This window comes from Lissotriton helveticus, chromosome 10, assembly GCF_964261635.1.
Source record: "Lissotriton helveticus chromosome 10, aLisHel1.1, whole genome shotgun sequence".
NCBI lineage: Eukaryota > Metazoa > Chordata > Amphibia > Caudata > Salamandridae > Lissotriton > Lissotriton helveticus.
The window spans coordinates 773978069-773988460 of record NC_136071.1 but is presented as its reverse complement, the minus strand read 5'-3'; the positions used below and the strand labels follow the sequence as shown (position 1 = coordinate 773988460).

Here is a 10392-nt window from a genome sequence, read left to right as displayed (position 1 = left end):
CAGGAGTCCAAGGGAGTGGGAAAGGGACGTCTTTGTTTAGCAGAGAAAGCAGTGGTTTTACAACGAGGCTGAAGTTTGGCAACCATTGTCGGCAGAAGGAGGTGAGGCCTAATAGGGAGCGAACCTGCTTCTGGGTTTTAGGGACAGGGGTATCTAGAATGGTTTGGATTCGATCAGGGGTGAGTTTCCTTCCATCTTTGGACAGAAGGTGGCCTAGGTAAGTGACCTGGGGTAGGCAGAATTGCAACTTCTTCTTGGAGACCTTGTGGCCATTTTCCGCAAGGAAGTGCAAGAGTTGAATGGTGGCGGTAACCGCTAGAGGGGTGGTGTCGGCTGCCAAAAGGATGTCATCGACATATTGTACCAACACCACCCCGTCGGGTAACCGGACTTGGTCTAGTTGTCTTTTGAGGGCCTGGCTGTAGATGCTAGGGCTCTCCGTGTAGCCTTGAGGGGCTCGGCAAAACCTATATGAGCGGGATTTTAGGGTAAAGCCGAAGAGATATCGGCTGTCTGGGTGGATGGGGATGGAGAAGAATGCGTTCTTGAGGTCGATGACGGAAAAGGTGGTGGCAGTGGATGGAATCAAGGTCAGGATGGTGGTGATGTCTGAGACCACAGGATACTGGGGTACCACCACTTTGTTAATCTCTCGGAGGTCGATGATGAAACGGTATGCTTTCTCATCTCCCTCTCCCTGCTTCTTGATAATGGGCAAGATAGGGCTGTTGCAAACGTTGCTAACCACTTCCTCTACCACTCCTGCATCTATCAGTGACTGGATAATCATTACCAATGCCTTCTCGCCCTCTGGCGATATCCGATATTGTGGGAGTTTTGGGAGTGTTGCGTCTGGTCGGACAGTAATGTGCACTGGGTCAATTAACATACGCCCTACGTCCGAATCCGCTTTGGCCCACAGATACGGAGGTAGAGTGTCAAGCAGGGACGCGTCAACGTCGGTGATGGAAAACATGTGTCGGGGGGAACAATGTCTAAGCAGAACGGGGTTGTCGTAAAGAAACACTCGAACTCCATCTTGAGAACACCTAATCGTCGCTCGGAAGTGTTTCAGTAAGTCAAGTCCCATAATGGCGTCAGGGCTATTGGAGGAAAGCAAGAACGTGGTGTCGGTGGTGTTGTTTTCTACGTCAAAGAGAATCGGGGCAGACAAAGGGTTGGTGGAGGGCGTTCCATCGAAACCTGTCGATGTTATGAGTGAGCCAGACAAGGGTGCCCTTGGAATCAGTCGTTTAGATAACGCACTACGTGTTGCGCCAGTGTCTACCAGAAATGGAGACTTGGTACCCAGGACCTTAGCAGTGACATAAGGGCCCTGCTGGTCAACATAGAGCTCGACTGGATCCCTCCCTCGCCCTTGGCTGTCCTATGCGAAGGTGTGAGTGTCGTCATAGTCAGATTGTTGATATTGGTTCTGTCTGGGTCGATCGAACGTATTTGGTCTGCTTGATCTGTCATTAGTCGCGTCATTTGGGGGCCCTCGTGGTGGTCCCTTAGGTCTCGGTCCGTTTGCTACATCCCTGGGGTCTCTGTTTCTGATCATTTCCAGAAGAACTGGGCACTGGGATTTCCAATGGCCAGTCCCTTTGCAGAAAGCGCACTGGTCTTCTCTAAGGTCTGTGCGTCCACTGTAGGGAGTCAGAGTGCGGTCCTGGGGAAATGTAGTCTTAGGGACGTTTGTCTGGTAGTTTCCTCGGTATTGGTCTCGTCCTATAGTCACCCCTTGCAGTTTGGCAATCATCACCCTCTCTTTTAAGTCTTTCTTCTTTCTCTCTGTCGCCCTATCGTTTTCATTTTTCTGATGCTCATAATATTGGGCCATTTGGAGAATCGCTGTAGGTTTGGAGGCTGCCCAACTACTCTCGCTGGCCTGTAGTTTCTGGGAGATTTCCAATGATAGGCCCTTAACATAATTCTGGACAAACAGATGGTGTCCGGTTGCAGTGGTCATGTCCTGGCCGCTGTAATCGGAGAACACCGTTTCAAACCGGGAGAAGTACTCCGATACGTCCTCCTGGGGTTTTTGGTGACAGGCTGTTACTATCGACCAGTCCACTTTCTTTTCTGGGATTTGGGTTTTTAATTTCTCTACGATTTTATCTGGGAGGTCTAGAATGGATTTCAACGGCTTTTGTCCTGGTCCCCGTTGTTTGTCCAGTTCATCGAGTTGTGACCAGGTATGTCCGAACAGCTCAAGGTGGTCGACTTTCCGGATTTGCTTCCAGACATCAGCTGGTAGACATAACCCGAAGAACAAGTCGATGTCAGCCAGGGTCATGATCGTTGAACCCAGGGCTGTACCCAATTCAGTATAGAAGGCAGTGGGGTTTTTACGTAGGTCGGGTAGAGATTTCCGGAATGTCAGTATCTCTTGCCGGTCCCATGGCTGGTAGACCCAGTTGTATACTACCCTTCCCTTCGCGTCTTGGTTGTTTGCATCATCGTGAGTCCCTGTACCCCGAGGAGGAACCCAGTAAGGGGCAGCCTCACGTATCGGCATCATGGTGTTAGATTGCTCGGTTGGTGGTTCGGTCACTACGGGGGCTGCGGATTTAGCTCCCGGCTTTCGTTCAGTGAGGTGGCGGAAAACCTCAAGCGTACGCGTAAGGAGGTCCGACACATCACACTCGCCCTCATCCCCGATATCGACCTTCCGGTACAGAGTCCTTAGGCTCTCGGGACCTTTGTCTCGATATCGGTCCTCGTATGCATTCAAGACATGATAACACAGTCGTACGGTAAAATGTCGTCTGTGACTCCCTGTATACGAGCTGAACATATCCGTGATGTACTCTTCATCATCCTTCCTTTCTACCAGTGTCCTTGCTATTTTGTCGATCCCCGCTCGCTCATCTTTGTCTAGCCTGTTTGTTCTTGCAGGGCCAGCCCCTCGAGTCTCATGGTCGTCTAACGTCTTTGTTGATGCGGGTTTTAATACAAAGGGTTCGGCCGGCACAGAGGCCATTGGGGCCGACGCTGTGGCGGTACCTTTGTTTGTACCTGGGGGTGGCGCGTGCTGCGCCAAGGGTTGAGAAGGGGCATATGGAGGGGGCATGTAGATGATAGGAGGACCTAACAGCAGGTCCTCATTGGCTTGTCGTTTCGAGGGTAAATCAGGGTAGAGCATGGAGGGGGTTCTAACCGGACACTGGCTTGGCGTTTCCCTTTCTAGTTTCTGTTTAGCTTTCTCTCTTTCCTCTATCTCCTTTTTTAGTTTCTGAGCAGCTAGGTGGGCTGCTTTTTGCAGCTCTTTTTCCAACCTACTCTCAGTTTTCTTTTTACGCTGTTCAGTTTCTTTTCGCCACATGCCGAAGCTATCAAGCATAGTAGGTGTTGTCTTGTTTTTACCTAGGGCAGTTTCTAGCGTTTTTATTTTATCATCATCGAAGGATCCTATCAGGGGCCATTGACTTTCTTGACCCTGTTTTGTATATTTATGCCATAGTTTACTATAGGCAATAGCGGTCAATCCATGCTTCATGAACATGTCCTTATTAGGGGTGCCTTCCAGTGGGGCTGGATGGTCCATCTCTAATAAGCGGTCCGGGCTAAACAGGCTACTAATCAGTGGGGAGAAGACAGACATGACGGCTCGTAACGAGGGACTAAAAAGTCAGCACTGCCTATCTTATCACTAGGTGCAAAGACTGGACAGAATATTTCTATTCTACGTTGTTTGCAGGCAGTGAATACCTCATGGATCAAAAACCAAAGACCAATAAATAACAATGGGGAGAATGAGCAGGTCCGCAAAGATTTGCGTTACCTACCCTTTTCTCTGTCTGCAAAAAGGGCGGTCTCTTCCCTGTTTGCAGACAGGGAATCTCCAGGAAACAATAGTTTGCGAACAACAGTTCAATTTCAAGTGATTATTGGGCGGGGGAAAAAATAAGCACGGCTGCTGCCCTACCTATCCTCCACTGTTTGCAAAGAGAGAGCCCGTTGTTTCTCCGTTTGCAGACAGTGAATCCCTCATAGATCAAGATAACAAAAGACCGATAAATAACAATGGGGAGAATGAGTTGGTCCGCAAAGATTTGCGTTACCTACCCTTTTCACTATCTGCAAAGAGGGTGGTCTCTTCCCTGTTTGCAGACAGGGAATCTCCAGGAAACAATAGTTTGTGAACAACAGTTCAGTTTCAAGTGATTATTGAGTGGGGGAGAAAATAGGCACGCCTCTGGCCTACCTATCCTCCACTGCTTGCAAAGAGAGAGACCGTTGCTTCTCCGTTTGCAGACAGTGAATCTCCAAATCAACAAAAAGAGCAATACTAGTATTTTTAAACAAACAGGCAATCAAACAATTATTTCGTGACTTGTCGTGGTTACACGACCTTACCCGGACCGCATGGACAGTTTCCTGTCTTCCGAATCCAGCGCCCGATCGTCCTCTCTTCTCCGTTATCCTCGCGGCACTCCTGATGGTTCCCAGTCAGGACCGTAGATCACTCGAGAGAGGTCTGTTCGGAACCAGTGAAGTTCGGATGATCGGCTGTCAGACGAGGGTCTATCGGACAGACGCGTTCCCGATCGTTGCAGTCGTTCACTTTGTCGTCAGGACCTCTCCCACTGGATCCATGGGTCGCTGATGGGCCCCACGCTTGGGACGCCAATTGTGGAATCTAACTGGGGGGCACTACCAACCAGAATATAAGATCCTTAATTATTGCCCGGCGGTGTCGCCTCTTGAACCCACAAAGAAGTTAAACTATTGAAGAGGCAGGCGCTGGAGACTGGAAGGCAGGAAACAAGGTTTTTATTCGCTCCGGAGGAGAACACAACGACACGGACAGAAGGTATAGTTCTGAGGTGCTCTAACTGCATCCCTGAGGCCTGGCCTCTTATACACAAGTTTATCTCTTTATTACATGTAACACATTCTCGTCGATACTTTGATGTACGGAAAGACATCCTCAGAATCCCCCCTTTCCCAGCCCGTTCCCACGCAAGGTTACAGTGGAAGTCCCCGCCCCGTTCACAACAGGTGATGATCATCGCGCAGCTGGATATTCCGCCGATTCACAGAGTGTGTGTGGGTTTCGATCGGATCTCGTGGGATGAGGGGGCTTTGATCATCTCGGGGGTCCTTTGAGGAAGGAAGCTTTCTCCTGTACGGGGAGGGGGGCAAGGGATTGGTATCGGCAGAGCCGGGTGTCGGCCTGGGAACGGAGAAGACAAACGGGCACACGGGGAAAAGGGGTTTGCATCAAAGGGCCGGAGATCATGAAAGGGAGGCGGGGAGGTGTCGCGTTGGGAACAGGATGAGGGCCTGGGGCAGAGCAGCGCCGAAGAGGGGTTTATGACTCAAGGCAGGTGCAAGCAGGGGGTTGCCAGCGAAGCTAGGAGAGAGAGAGAGACGCGCTGGCTCTCGGCGAGGGCAGGGAAGCCATGGTGTCCAAAATGGCGGCTGTTTTACGCGCACAAAAGGTTTAAGGAGAGCAAGAGGGCGCCGATAATGTTGACGGTTTTCAGCCTAACTTTCAACAGTTGGTGCAGCTGGTGTAAGTAATCAGCTCTTCTGGCTTGAACCACAGGTTGATCTCCTTTTTGGCACTTTCCACAGAGTCACTGCCATGGCATATGTTCCTGCCAACCTGGATGCAGAAGTCTCTGCAGATGGTCCCTGGTTTGGAATCAACCGGGTTGGTCTCTCCCAGCATTACCCGGCCAGTCTTCACCACATTAAGTCCTTCCCAGACCATAGGCACAACATGGCCAGAGCCCATGTATTTCACCAAACCAGTGTAGAACGGGCGATCCTTCAGGTCAATGTAATGTTCCTTCAGAAGTTCACTGGAGGCCTGCATAAACTTAATAGACACCAGTTGGTAGCCCTTCTGCTCAAAGCGCTTAATTATCTTTTTCTCCAGGCCCCGTTGAACACCATCTGGCTTGATGCAAATGAAGGTGCATTCTTCCCGGCTGGATTACAGCAATGCGCTGTTTTTGGGGGCGCCAGAATCAACTCTGAACAAATTGCAGCAAGTACAAAATGCTGCTGCCAGGCTTTTGACGGACCTTCCCAGGCGGCAATCAGCCCGTCCGGCGCTGAAGGCGCTTCACTGGCTCCCTGTCATCAGAGAGAGGGTGAAGTTTAAGGCACTCTGCATGGCCCACAAAATCTTGCAGGGGAAAGGGCCACCTATACTCCGGGATATGGTTCAACCTTATAAGGCCTCCCGTGCCCTCCGCTCAGACCACCAACACCTCCTGCAAGTCGCGAGAGTAAGAAAGGCCAGGACTGGCGGTAGAAGATTTTCCGTCAACGTGGCTGTTTTGTGGAATTCCCTTCCGCTCGCCCTGCGCTCTGAAACTGGCACCCTACGATTTCGTAGACTTTTAAAGACTCACCTGTTCCCTGTCTAACGAGTTGTCTTTGTTATGGCTGTTCTCTGGATAAGCGCTGGGATGCCCAAGGGTAACCACGCGCGATACAAAACTCATTAATAATAATAATAATAATAATAATAATAATTCTGTGATACCGTTACCAGACATGTTTCTGCTGCAGGAAGTGCTGTCGCCTCCGTGAATGTAAGCCACGCTGAGCAAGATAGAGCAAAAGAGCTATGTGGCAATAGGAGCGGTTCATTCCCAAAAGAATGTAAAGACTTGATAGCTGCACCTGGTGGCAAATTTGTTGAGCAATTTAAATGTGGCTGAGACTCACTACACCATAGCAGAGAAGAGTCTTTTGGCCATAAGAGATGCATTCTGTGAATGGTGAAACTATCCCACGGGAGCAAGACACCTGATCACGGTGTATACAGATCATTTCAACCTGCAAATCATGAAATAAACCTGTCTATTACTGCCTAGACAATTAAGCTGGACATTGTTCTTTGCAGAGTATAATTTTATACTAACCTACAGACCAGGGACTGAGAATCGGAGGGCGAATGCCCTCACGAGACAATGATCCATCTAGGTCCCAATTTACGCAAAAGTACAAGCTATCATCAAACTCCAAAATGTCATTTGCATCTCGCAAACTGAACAGTTCTTAGAGAAGGTGTCACAAGTGATAAAATACCCGATGTAGAGACAATGGTTGAAAAAACGTTCATACTAGAAACTGAAACAAGGATTAGCGATATGTGGGTCCCAACTGTTAATCCCTACTAAAGAGCTACGTGAAGAAGTTCTAGAGTGGTGTTATGCTGCACCCAATGCGAGACATACTAGGTTGAACAAGACAACCGACGAAGTGGTAAGGCAATTCTGGTGGCCCTTAGTGACACTGGACATAAAATGATCCATAAGTGTGAAACCTGCATGCAGGAAAAAACAGAGTAGAGGATACCACAATGGCTGCTAAGGCCTCTATCTACTCCAGAAGTTCTTTGGGAACACATATCATTGGATTTCTTTTTTGCAATACCCAAACAAAAAGGGTGTATGACCATTCTGGTAGTGGTGGACAGCCTGACCCAATTAGGCCATTTCATAGCCTGTTCACCAATGACCTCATCTGGAAAGTAGCTCAATTGTTACTCACATACATTGTTACATTACATGGTCTTCCTAAAGCCATTGTGTCAGACCCAGGTACCCAGTTTACCGCACAGTTTTAAAAGGGTTGGTGGTCCTGCTTTACAGATTCCAGCAGCCAATTCCACTGGCTTTCACCCCCAAACTGACGGGCAGTCAGAAAGACTGAACCGGACCCTAAAACAGTACCTCGGTTGCTATATAGATACAAATAGAGATGCATGGGCGGCCTACAATAGTGCCAGACACATTACTATCAAGATAGCCCCTTATTATAGTACATATGGTTTTCACGCAAGATTCATACCTCTGTTATATCCACTGGAAGCACACAAACTACCAGAAGAACATTAAAGGATCAAACACATACAAGCACATTGAAACTTAAGCAAAGAAATGTGCAAAAGGTCAAAGGGGTCTATAAAATTAATGTAGAAAAGCATTGTAGACCTAGTCCCCACTGCATCAAAGTTGATGTGGTGTGGTTGTCCACTAAGTATATACACTTTAGAAGACACAGCATATTTAATCCTAGATATATAGAGTTGTACAAAGTACTCAAATGCATCAACCCCATTATTGTGAAATTTGTTTCACCAAAACATAAAAGAATCCACCCATTGTTCCATGTGTCTTTATTCAAACCTTCATACACACCAATCAAAAGAGCACCTTCTCCCATTTGGATAGTTCAAGGACCTGAATATAAAGTTAAGGAATACTATGGGCGGTACTTTTAATTCTGTTGTCAGAATGTAATAATTCAGTGTTGCTCTCGTAACGTGGAATTACTAATAAATCCCTCCACTCCGCTGGCGGAGACAGTGAGCACAATAAACATCACCCCTCTAAAGATGACTGCCGCCTTACTTGGGTTAGTATATATATATAATTAGAGCAAAACACTGTGTCAGGGGTTGCTTTTACTCATTTCAGGTTGGCTTGAATTGGTATTTTACCAATTCAAAGCTGTAATATTGTGCCTGGAGTGATAAAAGGCTTTTGTCATTTTACAGCTCAGCAAGGACAGCACTGTACTAGTCCTATGCTTAAAGACTTTTCTGTATAAATGGAAAAAGACTTTGTCCTTTTCTAACTCGGCGTGGATAGCACTGTGCTAATCCTATGCTTAAAAACGTTGATAGAAAAACAGACATTTGAGGTGAGCAGATCTAGAGTGTCGCTGGTGTTGAGAGTGCTCTAACAGGAGCTGCTTTCCACCTAAACTTGAGAGCTACCCATGTTTCTCTCCTTCTTTTTTGCATAATTCATGCGTCACTCTATGCCTGAAAGGGTTTTGTTTTGATATATATATAGTGAACAAGCGGCTGAGGCTGCGAAACGCGTCTTGACGTTACCAGAATAAAGAACTTTTGAAGCACTTACCTTGGGTCCGTGTCCGGATTTGCGGCAGGCGGCGCTTTAAAAGGAGCTAGCGCTAGTCACAATTTGGAACTTTTGATATATATATATATATATATATATATTTTCCAACAAACAGTCGGCGAGGAAGCAAGGATGACCGTTAGCAGCGGCGGGCCAGGATGCGATCGCCACTCCCCCGTATACCAAACAATCGTTTACACCGTTTTTCCAAAGAACGACGTCCAGGCCAACAGCTTAGTTCAACAACTGGTGTTTATTCACAGCGCACTCGACGCGTTTCGGGAACAAGGTCCCTTGTTCACGAGTGAAAAGTGCTTGTTTACAATCCAGTTTAAAAGCATATCATGTGACTTTAGTTACAATAAACATGAACAACAGACTACCAAGATTGCGCGTCATCTGGAGCTATGAGGACAGACTCAAAATAATTTGATCAGCAAGCCTGGGCATCGTTAATGTAATTCAATGGTTCAGCTTATTTACATTTATACAGGCATTCAAAATAAATACCGTTGGCGAAAATCATGAAAATTGCAAAATTATATTAGGCTTGAAAAATGAAATCAGGTGCCATTGGTAATCGAACTCACGTTACCGATCGGACTTATGCTGTCACTAGTGCCTTGTGCCACAATCCACATACTGCGTGTCTTTTGAATCAACCAACATCACGTGTTTTTCTACCTTACGTCAGGTATTGTTTGGTGCTTGCACCGCTCAATTCATCACCACAAGTGTATTGCCCGTCATTCACTTGATTCGTCTTGCCCCAGCATCTCTGTCTTTCTCCTGCTGTGTCTCACATTCTCCCAAACATAAATACAATGGTACCTGTAGTGAAAACAAAATATAAGTGATAAGTGATTAACTCATTCACCCATAGTTAGTGTACAATCATACATTTAAAACTTAAATTGCTCGGCAGCAGTTTCTCAAAAGGCAATGTTCATCCTAAATGCACTCCAAGTGCCTCATCACAGTTATGTATATATATATATATATATATATATATATATATATATATATATATATATATATATATATATATATATATATATATATATATATATATATATATATATATATATTACCTACTGGCGGTCGCCAGTAGGTATATATAGTTAGGATTTTTTCTCTATGGGTTTTTTGAAAATTCTATGTCTAATAACTTTGGCGTTTGTGGACGGAATTGGCTGAAATTTTCAGGAAAATGGCACATTTTGTTTCTGAGCAGCCCTTGAAAATTTGGGGGGGGTTCGTCCAGTGGGGGCCGAGAAAAAAGGGGGGTCCCAAAACGTGTTTTTAACATTGAGTTTTCCATAGGGCGGTTGGCCTCACTTTTAGCCCGAACGGCTGAATGGATTTGCACGAAACTTGGCAAAATTGTAGGGACTGGTAGCCCGATGTGCCTTTTGTAGGTCTCAATATATGTGCTCCAGTGGATTTTGAGAAATTAACGTTTAAAAAAAGATATATATCTGTAACAGCGGAC

The 10392-nt window shown here is 46.6% G+C and overlaps 1 pseudogene; it reads right to left on the bottom strand.

The window, feature by feature from the left end:
- Window positions 1-5503: 5503 nt before the first annotated feature.
- LOC144784101 (nucleoside diphosphate kinase B pseudogene) lies at window positions 5504-5830 on the bottom strand (annotated as a pseudogene).
- Window positions 5831-10392: the final 4562 nt, after the last annotated feature.